The sequence below is a fragment of the Bidens hawaiensis genome, unplaced genomic scaffold (assembly GCF_021521415.1).
Source record: "Bidens hawaiensis isolate Kalapana, Puna unplaced genomic scaffold, B.hawaiensis_p1.1 tig00003430_1, whole genome shotgun sequence".
NCBI lineage: Eukaryota > Viridiplantae > Streptophyta > Magnoliopsida > Asterales > Asteraceae > Bidens > Bidens hawaiensis.
This window is the reverse complement of record NW_027491191.1, coordinates 2073289-2087178: the sequence shown is the minus strand read 5'-3', so window position 1 is coordinate 2087178 and position 13890 is coordinate 2073289. Positions and strand designations below refer to the sequence as shown.

At 36.9% G+C, this 13890-nt stretch overlaps 1 pseudogene across 1 annotated transcript in view; it reads right to left on the bottom strand.

Moving 5' to 3' along the window:
• Positions 1–549: 549 nt before the first annotated feature.
• Positions 550–13890, bottom strand: part of LOC143623406 (topless-related protein 1-like) — a 77391-nt pseudogene continuing 64050 nt past the window's right edge. The window contains exons 22-23 of the transcript XR_013151887.1: positions 5771–5892; positions 550–639 (exon numbers count right to left, since the gene is read on the bottom strand). The product of XR_013151887.1 is annotated as a topless-related protein 1-like (transcript). The remainder of the gene's footprint in view (positions 640–5770; positions 5893–13890) is intronic.

The following is a 13890-nucleotide window of genomic DNA, read 5'->3' as shown; positions in this document are numbered from 1 at the left end:
TTCCTTGTTTTCAGTCCAATTCGTGAGCGTTGCTTACCACATCAGCTTCCACCTTAATCATGGTATTTTTTTATGGATGAACATAAACTAAATTTAGGTAATGCTTGAGGCTACTGTATTCGTGATTAAGTCACGATATAAAAGATAACAAAAATTATCTACAATACTAATGATTTCTTCATATTACGTGACCATAACTTTTTTTTTTATTTTTATGATACAATTCTTGCAGAAATGGACCTCATTAACTTCAATTTGTACAAAAAAAGTGACATGTAAGAAAATATGAGCATGTTTTTGTGTCTAATGCTGACTTAAGTCATTAAACCATCTATAACTTGTAATAATCTAACTCAAACCTGAACATACCAATACACAACCAAAAAGGAAAATAAATATTTTCACCATAAAACCCGAGAATCATTTTAAACATTCACCTTACACACCAAGTTAGATCTACTACTCCCACATGTCAAAACAACCATACAACTACATCTTTAAACCTTCCTTCCCAAGCAGAACAAAAGTGTGTTGCGGGACCCACCAAAGTCATCTTTGCCCTTGTTCCGACCCATACCCAGACCCACGTGCAGGTGACGTGACAGCTAGTCGATGCATTTTCAGCAGGTGGTGGGACCCCTCATTTATTAGTATATAAACTAAACTTATTAATATTTATATTAAGTATAGGGTCTTATTGTAATTATTGTATTTAGTAGGGTTAATATGTAATTACCTGGTCTATAAATAGGGAATGATGTCAAACAAATAACGATCGTGTATTCAGTATTTTCATTCACATATTCGGTATCAACAATTCAGTATTTTAATTCAAGAATTTGTTTGTGTATATCATCTTGTTCTTATTCAATTGTGAATTCTTTGATTTGTTCGCTGATTACCAACAGTGGCATCAGAGCCAAGGTTTGAGAAGCCTGTGATAATCAGATCAATCTGAAGCATCAATCGATTTGGGAATTCAATTTGTGAACGTCATTGGTTTATAATCAAATAATTGGAATTAATATGTGTGATTAATTGAATCGATTAAGGGCTAAACAATTGATTATGGTTAAGGGTTGTAATAAGTTGAAATCAAGAAAACCCATATAATTGAATTGATCGATTAAAGGAGATTCTGTCTCAGTCAACAAATTGATCAGGAAATCAATTCAATTATAAATCATCCGGTTGACAGAAACTATTTGTGTTTTTTGTTGTCTTGGATCTCGATGAAAAAGAGGCCATTGTTGCTTTTTTTGTTTTGTTTTAGTAATTGATGAATTGGCAGTTCTTGTTATCAAGAAAATAATTTTGAGGAAAATTGTATAGTCATCAGCCAAGAAAAAGGGCTGAACGAATTTTTTTAATCAAGAAACTAATCAAGGCTGTGATCAAAGATTGTGATTGCTTTTTTGTGTGTTACAATCAGTATTTAAGAGAAAAAAAAAGAACCAGAAATCAGAAACATCAAATATTGTACGATTAAGTTTCTGATTCATTTTTTCTCTAGTTAATAGAAGGGATGGTTTTGTTTTAGAAAAACAAGAAAAATATAAGAATAGTTGGTTTGATTTGTTTGGCAACCGAAAAACCCGTGTATTGTTGTCGGTGGAGACGAACAATTGGTTTTGATTTGCCTTGCAACCGTAAACCCAGATACTATTCTTGGTCGAAGCGGTTAGATAAACCAGTATACCGTTTGTGTTTTATAGTCGGCTTAGGCAACGGATAAACCCGTGTACTGTTGTTGGTTGAGACAAACAGTTGGTTTTGGCTTGCCTTGTTAAACCCGTGTACTATTCTCGGTTTAGAAAAAACGATTGTTTTTAGTGTTTAGAATAGTCTGCTTCGGCAACGGATAAACCCGAGTACTACAAGGTTGAGACAAACAGTTGGTTTTGGCTTGCCTTGGTAAACCCGTGTACTATTCTTTGTAGAAAACGGTTTGGTTCTGATTTACATTGTGATCGAAAAACCCGAGTACCGTTGTTGAAATAGTTTGTTTCAAAAAACTCGTTCTCTATTTCTGGGATTAACAGTTGGTTTGTTTATAACTCGAAACTGTTTAGATTAGAGTTAACAACAAATTTTTCTAAATTTGTAATAGTCAATTTATCAACATTGGGAAAAAGAAAATTTGTAAAATGGTCGAGTCCAAGGATAAAGAAGTTGTGACTTCAAAGGAAGGAGGGTCATCAATGAGTTTTCAATGCCCTGTGTTAAACTCCACAAATTACACCATTTGGGCTATAAAGATCAAATCGATCTTTAACGTCCTTGGAATTTGGGAAGCCATCAAACCAAAAGAGGACAGCGAAGTTGATGAGAAAAAAGATAATACTGCAATTGCATTCCTATTCCAAACGATTCCAGAAAACATGGTATTGCAAATTGCTAATTTTATTTCGGCCAAAGAAATTTGGGACGCATTAAAAGTTAGACATGTTGGAGTTGATAGAGTTAAAGAAGCGCGTTTAGAAACACTCGAGTCAGATTTTGAGTCTCTAAAAATGGGTGTTGACGAGTCGCTTGATGTGTATGCTGGGAAAATAAGTGAGATTGCATCACAAGCGAGCAATCTTGGGCATACTATGAATGACAAGAAAGTGGTCCGAAAGCTACTCAGTTATGTGCCAGAAAAATTCATACAGATTGTTGCTGCGATCGAGCAGTTTGTGGATCTTGGTGCAATGCCATTCCAAGAAGCCGTTGGAAGGTTAAAGGCTTTCGAGGAACGCACCAAGAAGAAAAACAAGGAAGTGGACATGCATGACAGACTTCTGTTCACTAAAGAAGAAGTGTAAGGCCCCGTTACCGGTGCCTCACATTTGGACATTGGATTTACTCATCAACATAGTTCTATTTATCAGAGTTAATAAAAACATACGCGGAATATAAAAACTTCATAAACATTGCATGATAAATTCATAACATGTCTTAAAACCTTCACCTTGTCTTTCCAAATTCAAAACATAACTTATAAAACATAGCAAGTCTTCAGATGTCAGGCTTTTATTCTTCCGCCATGTGTCCCGCTCACACCAGCTGTCGCATCCTACTCACCTGCGTGCATACTAAAAGTCAGCTACGCTGAGTGAGTTCTAGTTAATCATACACCATACAATACATTCATTTACCTTCAATCATGCATCCGAAGATACATAATAATTACCTTACTAATTTACTTTTATTTCATACCTTCATACATAAGTTCATACGTTATTACTTTCATACTTTATATTTACTATCCATTCTATCTCAGATATTATTAGGTTCTGATCCCTTTCTTGTCTATCTCAGATATTATTAGGGTCTGATCCCTCTTTCCTTTGTCTATCTCAGATATTATTAGGGTCTGATCCCTTTCTTGTCTATCTCAGATATTATTAGGGTCTGATCCCTTGTTACTTCTCTATCTCAGATATTATTAGGGTCTGATCCCTTTCTTCTCTATCTCAGATATAATTAGGGTCTGATCCCTTACTTCTTCATATTCGTACACACTGTCTATGCATACCCGTACCATACATATACTTGATTTAGTCATTTATACATATTCATACGTTGCACGTATATATTTATATATCATACACATTCATCTTTCATATACATACCTCCCTTGTCTATACGCGCAATATCCAAAGATCGTTCGCGTACCGACAAGCTTTCATTCATAAACATGACATATATCTATCACATAAATTATACAAGGCATACACTTACCATTTAAAGTAAGTGTATTAACTATCACATCGAGTATGCACACAGCCCCGAAAACATAACAAGGAAATGGGGCTAGAAACTCACCTGAATGCGGTTACGTTCACCGTTTATCGTAATCCCTTTCTTGAGTTGTGCACGGCTAACTGTATAATATTTACATGTATCAATTAACTATTACTACCCATATCGTATTTCTATCTTTATATAACCCACCACGAACGGGGGTCCGGGGGCAGCGCCCCTGGCAGTAGGGTTCTAGGGCGGCAGCCCCTAGCGGGGTCCAAGGGGCAGAGCCCCTGGCTGGGGTTAAGCTGTCTTTACATATTTTCCATTAACATTTTAAATTGTTTTCTAAGTTGGGCTTATTTAAATTAGATCCAGCTGTCTATTAAATACTTGGGCCCAACTGGGTTCTGGCCCAAACAGTAATTGGGCTAGCCGAGAACTCTTGGCAGAGAACCCCTACTTGACCGAGAACCCATGTTGACCCAAGCTCATGCCCGACCGAAAACCCGCATCCGACCGAGAACCCGGTGGCCAAGAACTCATTGGCCGAGAACTCAGGTTGACCGACAACCCTTGGTCACCGAGAACCTACTTTGGCCGAGAACTCCAAGGAAGAGAACTCGTGGCCGAGAACTGCCGGTTTGACCGAGAACCATAAGGTTTGACCAGGGATTCTCAATCCTGGCCGAGAACCCCCAGCTCAGTTCATCCTTCTATCTTTTTCATTTCCTTCTTAGCCCAATTAACTGTTCTACGGTTCAAATCATGAACCTTTAACCCCTATATAACGTTATTCATAATCGTTTTTCACTCGTCACTATATCATTATCTAGATCTAACCCGTTTTAGGCATAAAGCTTAGACCTTTATAGATTTAAAACGTTCTAAGCTAGATCTAGGGTTTACTTTAGGAACCGTTTATACCAATGAGTATATTTCGTCCATTTTAATCATCAAGTTTGAAACTTTATGATTTGTCTAGACCCGATCTAGTCTATGTTCAAGTTTCATAGCAAACCGTTCATAAAAATGTAACCTTTAAGGCTAAGGAACGTACCTTTAGATGTTCCTACGGTCACGGCTAGCTTGACTATGAACTTCCGGGTTGTATCTTGCTCTTGAGGTCAAGATCTCTCAATAATAAACGCTCGATCTCGGTCTTGGACCACCTTCTTACTTGCGGCCGTAAGATGGAGGCTTGTGTGTTTTGAGGGTGTAGAGAGAATATGATGGAATGTATGGATGGAAATGGAAAGATTTAGGGTTTAAGGGGTATTTATACTCCCTTAAGCCCATGTACCTAAGGCTCATCTTTCCTTTTTAGTCCATGATCAATTCCATTTACTAGCCTACTTATCTCTCTATTTATTATTTACTAACTCGGGTAAATTCTCTTCCGTGAAAACAAATAATATATTAAAATATTATTATGGAAATTTTGGGATGTTACAAGAAGGTAAAGAGAAAGTAAAGGAACAAAAGTGTGAACATTGCGGTCATGAAAGTTCAAAGAAAGAAACAAAGAACATGGTCGAGGCAAGTATGGGAAGACTTGGAAGAATAAACAAGGAAATCAAGCCCAATTGGACAAGGATCACATAAAATGTTTCAAGTGTAATGAACGTGGGCATTTCAGGCATGAATGTAAAAATTGGAAAAGAATGGAGGAGACAAACTTGATCCCGGATGTAGATGATGAACCAACGCTACTGTGATGGCAACCAGATCTTGAAGAAACAAATACCTCACTTAAACTAAGTTTAGTTTAAGGGGGAGTATTATTATATAAACTAAACTTATTAAAATTTATATTAAGTATAGGGGTCTTATTGTAATTATTGTATTTAGTAGGGTTAATATGTAATTACTTGGTCTATAAATAGGAATGATGTCAGACAGATTAATGATCGTGTATTCAGTATTTTCATTCACATATTCAACATCAACAATTCAGTATTTTAATTCAAGAATTTGTTTGTGTATATCATCTTGTTCTTATTCAATTGTGAATTCTTTGATTTATTCGCTGATTACCAACACCATTTACCTTCCGATTCTAATGGCTCAAGCACATGAACCTCTCCATCAGAAAGCCCTAATGCAAACCGATTCAGTTCTTGTGGTTTTGCCGCGATCACCATCGGCTGCACGTTTAGATTGCTTCAACAAACATGTTGGAGAAACAATTGTATATCTCTCTTTAATATGAGTTATGTTACTTGTAAACATAAAACGGAGAAACAGAAACCTTCGACGTCAGATTATGGCTTTTGGTCAACAAAACCTTGAAGTGGATTATATGAAAGAATATTATATATTGTGATGTTTTTAATTGAATCGGAATGGGCAGCAGGTTTTTTTAAACTAAAGAACTTTCACTTTTCTCTCTTTTCTTATTATTAAAACTCAAAGTAAAGAACCCTATTTATAAAGTAAACAAATATGAGTTTGACTTAAACTAGGATACTAATAAAGATAAACATAAACTTTCAAATAAATAAAACTTAAATAATAGAGTTAAGTGTCATTTAGTACATGTGGTTTGAACAAACTACGCAACTTTAGTACTTATTTTGAATATTTCGCAACTGGATACCCCGGGTTAAAAAACCTGGTCATTTTAGTACTTTTTCGTTAACCCGTTTAATTTGTCTGTTGAGTCAAGGGCATAATAGTAACTTTAATTTTTTTTATTTTATTTTATTTTTTCTTTTAAGCTCATTCCCTTCTCCCTTTATTATCATCCAAACCCTAACCCCATTCTTTCACTCTCAGCGGTACACTGCAGTGGAGAGCACGTGCTGACCAAACAAATAACCCCAAGTCAACCTCAGTACACTTGCCGGAAGAAGGATATTCATCCGGAATTCTACAATGACGCGGACGTGTACTGCAGCGGAGAGCACGTGCTGACCACCGGCGGCACTAAGAAGGAGTACGTGGTGGATGTGTGGTCTAGGTAACCACCCGCTCTACTTAGGCAGTCGGTCGGCTAACCTTATTGATGCTGACCAGGTTGAGAAGTTCATGAATAAGTTCGATGAAGACTGTGGGTTGGATCAGTTTATGCAGATTCTGACCTTGAAAGGTGAGATTATTATTCCTCCTAAACGGAAAGCAACTGGTAAAGGCAAGAAGAAATAGAAAAATAAGTTAAATTAATTATAATTGTGTGTGGTGGTGTTTGATTTTAATATTTTATACATTGGTGTTTGATTATTATTATATGTTTTTTTGCGTAATTTGTGACGTCGTTGATTAATCTCCCATTTTGGTTTTTGTCTAGTTAGTCATGAGACGAGACTACTTCCTGAAACTTAGACCTTTATGCAGCTCAATATTCATTTCGGCCTAAGGGCGGGTTAGTTTTTCGAGTTGTTTGGGTTTGGATGACAGGTGTAAAGAATGGAGGGAGGGTTTGGATGATAACAAAGGGGGGAAGGGAAGGATCTTGAAAGAAAAAAGAAAATAAAAAAAACACTAAAGTTACCATTATGCCTTTGACTTAACGGACAAATTAAACGGGTTAACGAAAAAGTACTAAAATGGCCAGTTTTTTTAACATGAGGCATCCAATTGCGAAAAATTCAAAAAAAGTACTAAAGTTGCGTAGTTGTTCAAACCACAGGTACTAAAATGACACTTAACTCTAAATAATAATATTTGAATTTGATCTCCTCCTTATCCTCCCCTTAAGATCCACCTAGCCACCCCTCGGTTTTATCTTTAACGAATCGGGATTAAATATATCATTCACCCCCTTAATCTTGATTCGTTCCTTTCAGATCTTCAATCCCGAGCAATTTCCTCATCTCTTCAAACTTTATCTTCGGTAGTGCTTTTGTAAGAATATCCGCCTTTTGTTTCTCTCCACTAATGTGCTCAACTTGGACTTCACCACGTTCAATACATTCACAAATGAAGTGAAATCTAATATTAATATGTTTACTTCTTCCGTGAAACACGGAATTCTTCATCAAATCAATAGCGGATCTATTATCCACATGTAAAGTCACCACCTTTTCTTCATGCCCGGTCAACTCGCTTAACAATCCCCTTAACCATATAGCTTGACTAGCCGCGGTTGCTGCTACCATGTACTTAGATTCACATGACGACAAGGCTACAGTTTGTTGTTTTTGCGAGAGCCATGAGATCAATGCACCACCATAATAAACCGTCATTTCGGTGGTACCTCGTCCATCTGTTTGATCCATACCATAACTACTATCACAAAAACCAATCAACTCTCTACTACCGCTTCCATACGTTAAACCATATTCACTCGTGCCTTGTACGTATCGTAATATATACTTTAGAATCTGCATATGGGATTGTTTCGGTTCTTGCATGAACCTACTAGCAACTCCAACTGAGTAACTCAGATCGAGCCTCGTGTGTGTCAAATACCTTAAGCTACTGATTATTCTTCGATATTCGGTTGCATCATCTGGTTCTCCTTCTTCATATTTCGACAAATGCCTTTGATACATTTGGTTTTCTGGCTCCAGAGGCTGTGAAATTTTTTAATAGGGTTCAGCGTGTCGTAAACGGAACCTCTTCAGCTTCTAAGTCCCAAAGCTTCGTTTTTAGCAGGATTGGTTTTGCTATTCAAAAGGGGGTTGCGGCGCAGTTTGTTGCCCGTTTGTCTGCCACTTTATTGTAATCGTTTTGTAGTAAATTAAATAAAAAATACCGATGTTCCATAGGAAATCGAGCCGGGTTGCCTCGCTTAAACCTGCACTCATCAAAAAATAATTAGCATAAGCTTCTTGTTTCAACTTTATCTCGTGCTTCTTTTGGGTTACTTCAATTCCAAAGTAATACGATAAGATTCCGAGATTTTGCATCTCGAACTCATTCTTCATTTGACTTTTGAATTTCTCAATCTTGCCTTGACTCGAACCAGTCACGCTAAGATCATCGACATATACACCAACAATGAGAATGTCGGTTCTCGTATTCCGCTTGTACACCGCCGGTTCTCTCGGGCATCGAATAAAATCCAAACCTTTTAACGTTTTGTTGAGTTTTTCGTTCCAAGCTCATGGGGCTTGGCGAAGACCGTATAAAGCCTTTCGTAACTTATAAACCATAGCGTGTTTCCCGAGAACTTCAAAACCACCAGGTTGTTTTACGTACGCTTCTTCCTTCAACTCGCCATTTAAAAACGCCGATTTAACGTCCAAATGGTAAACGAACCAACCATAAATCGCTGCAATTGCTAAAATCAAGCGTACAGTTTCCATTCTCGCCACCAGGGCAAAAACCTCATCAAAGTCTACCCCGTGCTCTTGCACGTACCACTTCGCGACTAATCTTGCTTTGTACTTTGTTATTGACCCATATGCATCATGTTTGGTTTTAAACACCCACTTCAAACCAATCACCTTGTGACCCGCTGGTAGGTAACATAAGTCCCACGTATTGTTTTGTTTGATTGAGAGTAATTCAGATTTCATTGCTTCTCACCATCTTTTTGAATACTTTGCCTCTTCAAAGGTAGCTGGCTCTTCATCTAGGAGAAGACATTCTCCTTCACTCAACATCACATAATCTTCAAATTTTTTCGGTGGGACCGATTGATGATGATGTGCGAAAAAATATATATAAATAAAACACGAAAACGCAACTAACCTTTAAAAACCAAACAACCTATCCTAGTTCACACAAACGGAAAGTGTACAGGTCGCGTATAGAAAAGATGAGGAAAGTCCGGATATCGAACTCGAAGACACGTGAGAACAGCTCAGATTATAAACCCTAATCCAAGTCCTACCTTAATATTTTTTTAAATGATTTTTACTAATTAACTACTTGACCTAACTTACTTTAACTAAATTAAAAGACTTAACAAGACTTAATGAAACACTTAATGGAACTTAGAAGCTTAACTGGCAATGGAGAATGTCTACCTAGGTAAGAATCCTATTGAAGGCCTAAAAAGCTAATGGATTGAATAATCTCACGACACCGGTATCTAAGGATGACACAACTAAGGTTCACTCAAGAAAGCTATACCACCTTTCGGTCTCACTAACAAACCCTAACTTACACTTAGTTGATTTTAAGAACAAACCGCGAAACGAGTTGCTAAAGTGTTCTAATGTCGACTCTCCTCTTGGACTCACCGACACACGACCCTAATGGAAACGAATACTACGCAACCAATGATAGAGGAACAATTTGGTTTAACTTAAACTAGATCAACTAATCGCTCACAAACCCAAACCCGACAAGAACCGAACAAGCTCTCGCGCAATCCTAATCCTAATAAGCAAAAGCTATGAGACGACCTTACTTCCTATCACCTCTCGGTCTCTAAAAAGGTGCCTACCCGCTGAATCTAATCAATTAACAACCCCACTTAAACCCCACGGTTGTACCTCCCGCAAACAATCTCTAAACACAAAGTAAATAGTCAAACAAGCAATAATCAAATAAAACTAATTCAACCAAACGAAGCAAGGGATTTATGAGTATAATTAATAAAATCACAGCCACTAAACACAACCTAATTCAATATTAAACCAAACTTTCATTAACAAATCAAGTTATGATGATCAAACAATCCATATTACTTACTAAAACCTAACAATATTCAAACCTAGATAGAACTAACAAGTTTATCCTAACATGATTTTTGGACAGCCGGTATAACTCTTAATAAACATCATAAAACTCAACCAATTCATAATCAAACTCATTCAACAATCAATATTAATCAAGCACAACTCAATCTTCAATTCTAATGCAAAACAATTCAAGTTTAAATATCAAAATCAAAAGAGTATGAACTTAAACAAGAAAGCAAAGTTTATAAGTGTTTTACTATCAAGTGTGGCTGAGTTATATGATGAGAAAAAAAATCCCTAGCTGCAGTCACAAGTCGTCCTTATTGATCTTCTTCTTCCCTTGGCTCAAGAATGGCAAAAAAAAACGAATTTTCCTTCCTTACCCTAGCTGCCGATCACAATATGTCCAGCCCACCACCTTTGAGTTTTATTATATCTTTTCTCCTTGCTTGTGGTGTTGCTGTCCACGTGATTTATTGACCAAGAGACATAATAAAGTGATGTTTCTAATAAGGAGTCAACAAACAAATGTTCGTTCCAGCCGTCCCCTCCAAACCAACAAACCTTTTTTATTTCTTTGTTCTTGCTGTCCGATCGCAACCAGGTAGGGATGTTAGGGTTTTTCTTATTTTTGTGTTATAATATATATTAACAAATGTAAGGCTTCATATAAATGGGTCGGGCAAGGCTTTAAACTTGAAATTTGATCATAAAGGCCTCCAATGACTTCAAAAAACCCGAACCTTATCTCTTGTAAAACTTATAACCTACAACATTTATTAAACTTTGTAAGATCACACACAAATAAGCCATAACTATTATTTATTATACGATTAAGCACTTAACACGTGATAAAAAGGTGAGGAAAATAGGTGTGTTTTACAACACATCAAACATCCCCACACTTAAGACTTTTTCTTCCCTGAAAAAGAAATCTACACAGGATCATAACCAAGTGAAAAAATCAAAAAACTCCCAGATTATTTATCATTATTAAAGCACAAGAAACAGCTCGACATATTGACCGTGATTGCCAGTATTGTTGTCTATTTAAACCCAGCCACTAACCAATCAAGCCCCCAATTGCATTAAGCGTTTTAAGTCCAAAAATCAAGGCTACACCTACCCCATCTCTGACAAAGAGAGCTAGAAAAACTAGAGTCAAATCAAACTGGTTCGACAAATCGCCATAAGCCAAGGACTCTTTGATGGTACTAATTAGATGCACTCGGTGAAAATTGATGGATGAATGGTCCTACGGAGGTCGAACGAGCTATTCCTAAATATTATTGGACTTTTTTCTATAAATTCCTAATTTGATATTTATTAACTAGGAACCTTTGAGCCCCAATAGTGTATCCTCAGAGTCATTATCCCCTTGGTAACACGTAAACTCTAAGTCCCGTCTAGTATGTGCATCTTTGGCCTCCTTTACTAACTTTAGAGAATGTTTTTTTGGCATTTTACAATACATAACTTTCTCACAAGTATTTGCTTTCTTGGAATAACTTTTCATAATACACTTTCAAAACATACTTCTCTTTTTCTTTTCTTTTTTTTTTCTTTTCTTTTTTTTTCATTTTTTTATATATCACCATAAAGTATATAACTATTTCTAAGCTCGTAAAAAGATGGACATGTGGTGGTGTGCTGGTTTGAGTGCATCTAAGTCTTATCATCTCAAAGTTTTCAGATTATGGTAATCCTCCCTAAGCATCAAAATTCGGTTTCACCATTTTTCAAACTATTATATATATATATATATATATATATATATATATATATATATATATATATATATATATATAATCTGCTAAAGAGGACTATCAAAGCTAGTTGGCCTACCGACACATCCCATATCAGATATGCAAACCATCTCTTCTTGTATTATTATATTATATATTTCAAAAGTTCTGAGAGTTCGTTAACACAACGGTAATAATATCATTTTCTGCTTAACGTAGAACAATTACAATTTTCAAGGGACATTTTTAAAAAACTTTTTAATTTTTTATTTTTTAGTCGCCCCAGCCACTTTCAGTTTTCGGGTGAATGGCTATCCCGTTCATCTACAGGTAGAAAACGGGACCAAACATATAAGTATATGTCCCTCGAACTTAAGTAGCCGACATAATTTTCAACGAAGGAACAAATCAATTTTTTTTTTAATTTTTTTTCTACAATTAAATAAAATAAATTCTCATCCCCACACTTAGAACGAAATCGTCCTCGATGAGAACAAGGAAAAGAAATAAAATAAAATAAAAAACTTAAAGTAATCAAAAGTAAAACAGAGAACGGGTTACTCCCCTGGTTTATATGCAGAATCTGCACCAGCTGTGAATCATTCGAGCGATCGTATAGCATTTCATTCGTGGGCGCAACCTCGGGAGAACCAGTTCCAAAACGCCATCAGAGCTACCATGCGCGTAATAATACCTGCAATAACTTAAACTCGCTCGCATGTAGCGGCGTACAAAACAGAAAGCAAAAAACATAAGAAATAAACATATTTTTGTGTTTTTGTATTTTTATATTTTTTTTATTATTTTTATTTTTAATTTGTTTTTTATATTTATTTTTTTTATAATAATAAAATAAATAAAGCAGATAATAATGAAAATCATAATACACACTCCACAACTCGGGTCATCTCCCGAGTGATGCATCCAACACGTCTATACCTCGGTGAGTGAGTCAAGATAGAACACCTCGACTGTCTGATCAGCTACTGGCTCGCCTATATAGTGCTTCAACCTCTGACTGTTCACCTTAAACTTCCCGCTTTCGTCTTCAATCTCAATTGTGCCATACGGGAATACCTCAGTGATGGTGAACGGGCCTGACAATTGGGAATTCAGCTTTCCCGGAAATAATCATAATCGGGAATTATATAGCAAAACCCGATCCCCACACTTGAACTGCTATCACCTCTCAACTTCCTATCATGCAGCTCTTTGGTCTTCAGCTTATAATTATACGAGTGTGCATAGGCATGATCGCGAAGTTCCTCTAACTTATGTATCTGATGGAAACGGTCAACTCCAACAGTCGAAAGATCAAGGTTGACCGTTTAAAGCTCCCAAGAAGCACGATGCTCCAACTCAACAGGCAGATGACAGGCTTTCCCATTAATCATCTGAAACGGTGTGGAACCGGTCGGAGTTTTGTACGCTGTATGGAAATCCCACAAAAGCATCATCTAATTTGTCGGACCAATCCTTTCGGTTTAGCCCAACCGTCTTCTAAAGAATGCGTTTAATGCCCCCGTTACTCACCTCCACCTGTCCACTAGTCTGTGGGTGGTAAGCAGTCGCAAGCCGATGGGTGACCCCATAGCGTTGCAATGCCTTCTCCATCTGTGCATTGCAGAAGTGAGTACCTCGATCGCTGATCAAAGCTTTTGACACACCAAAACGAGAGAAATTTTTTTAAGAACTCTCACTACAACTCGGGCGTCGTTAGTAGGCAAGGCTTTGGCCTTGACCCACTTGGAGACGTAATCAACTGCCACAAGTATGTACTTGTTCCCTCTAGACGATGGGAACGGGCCCATAAAATCAATACCCCAAATGTCAAAAAC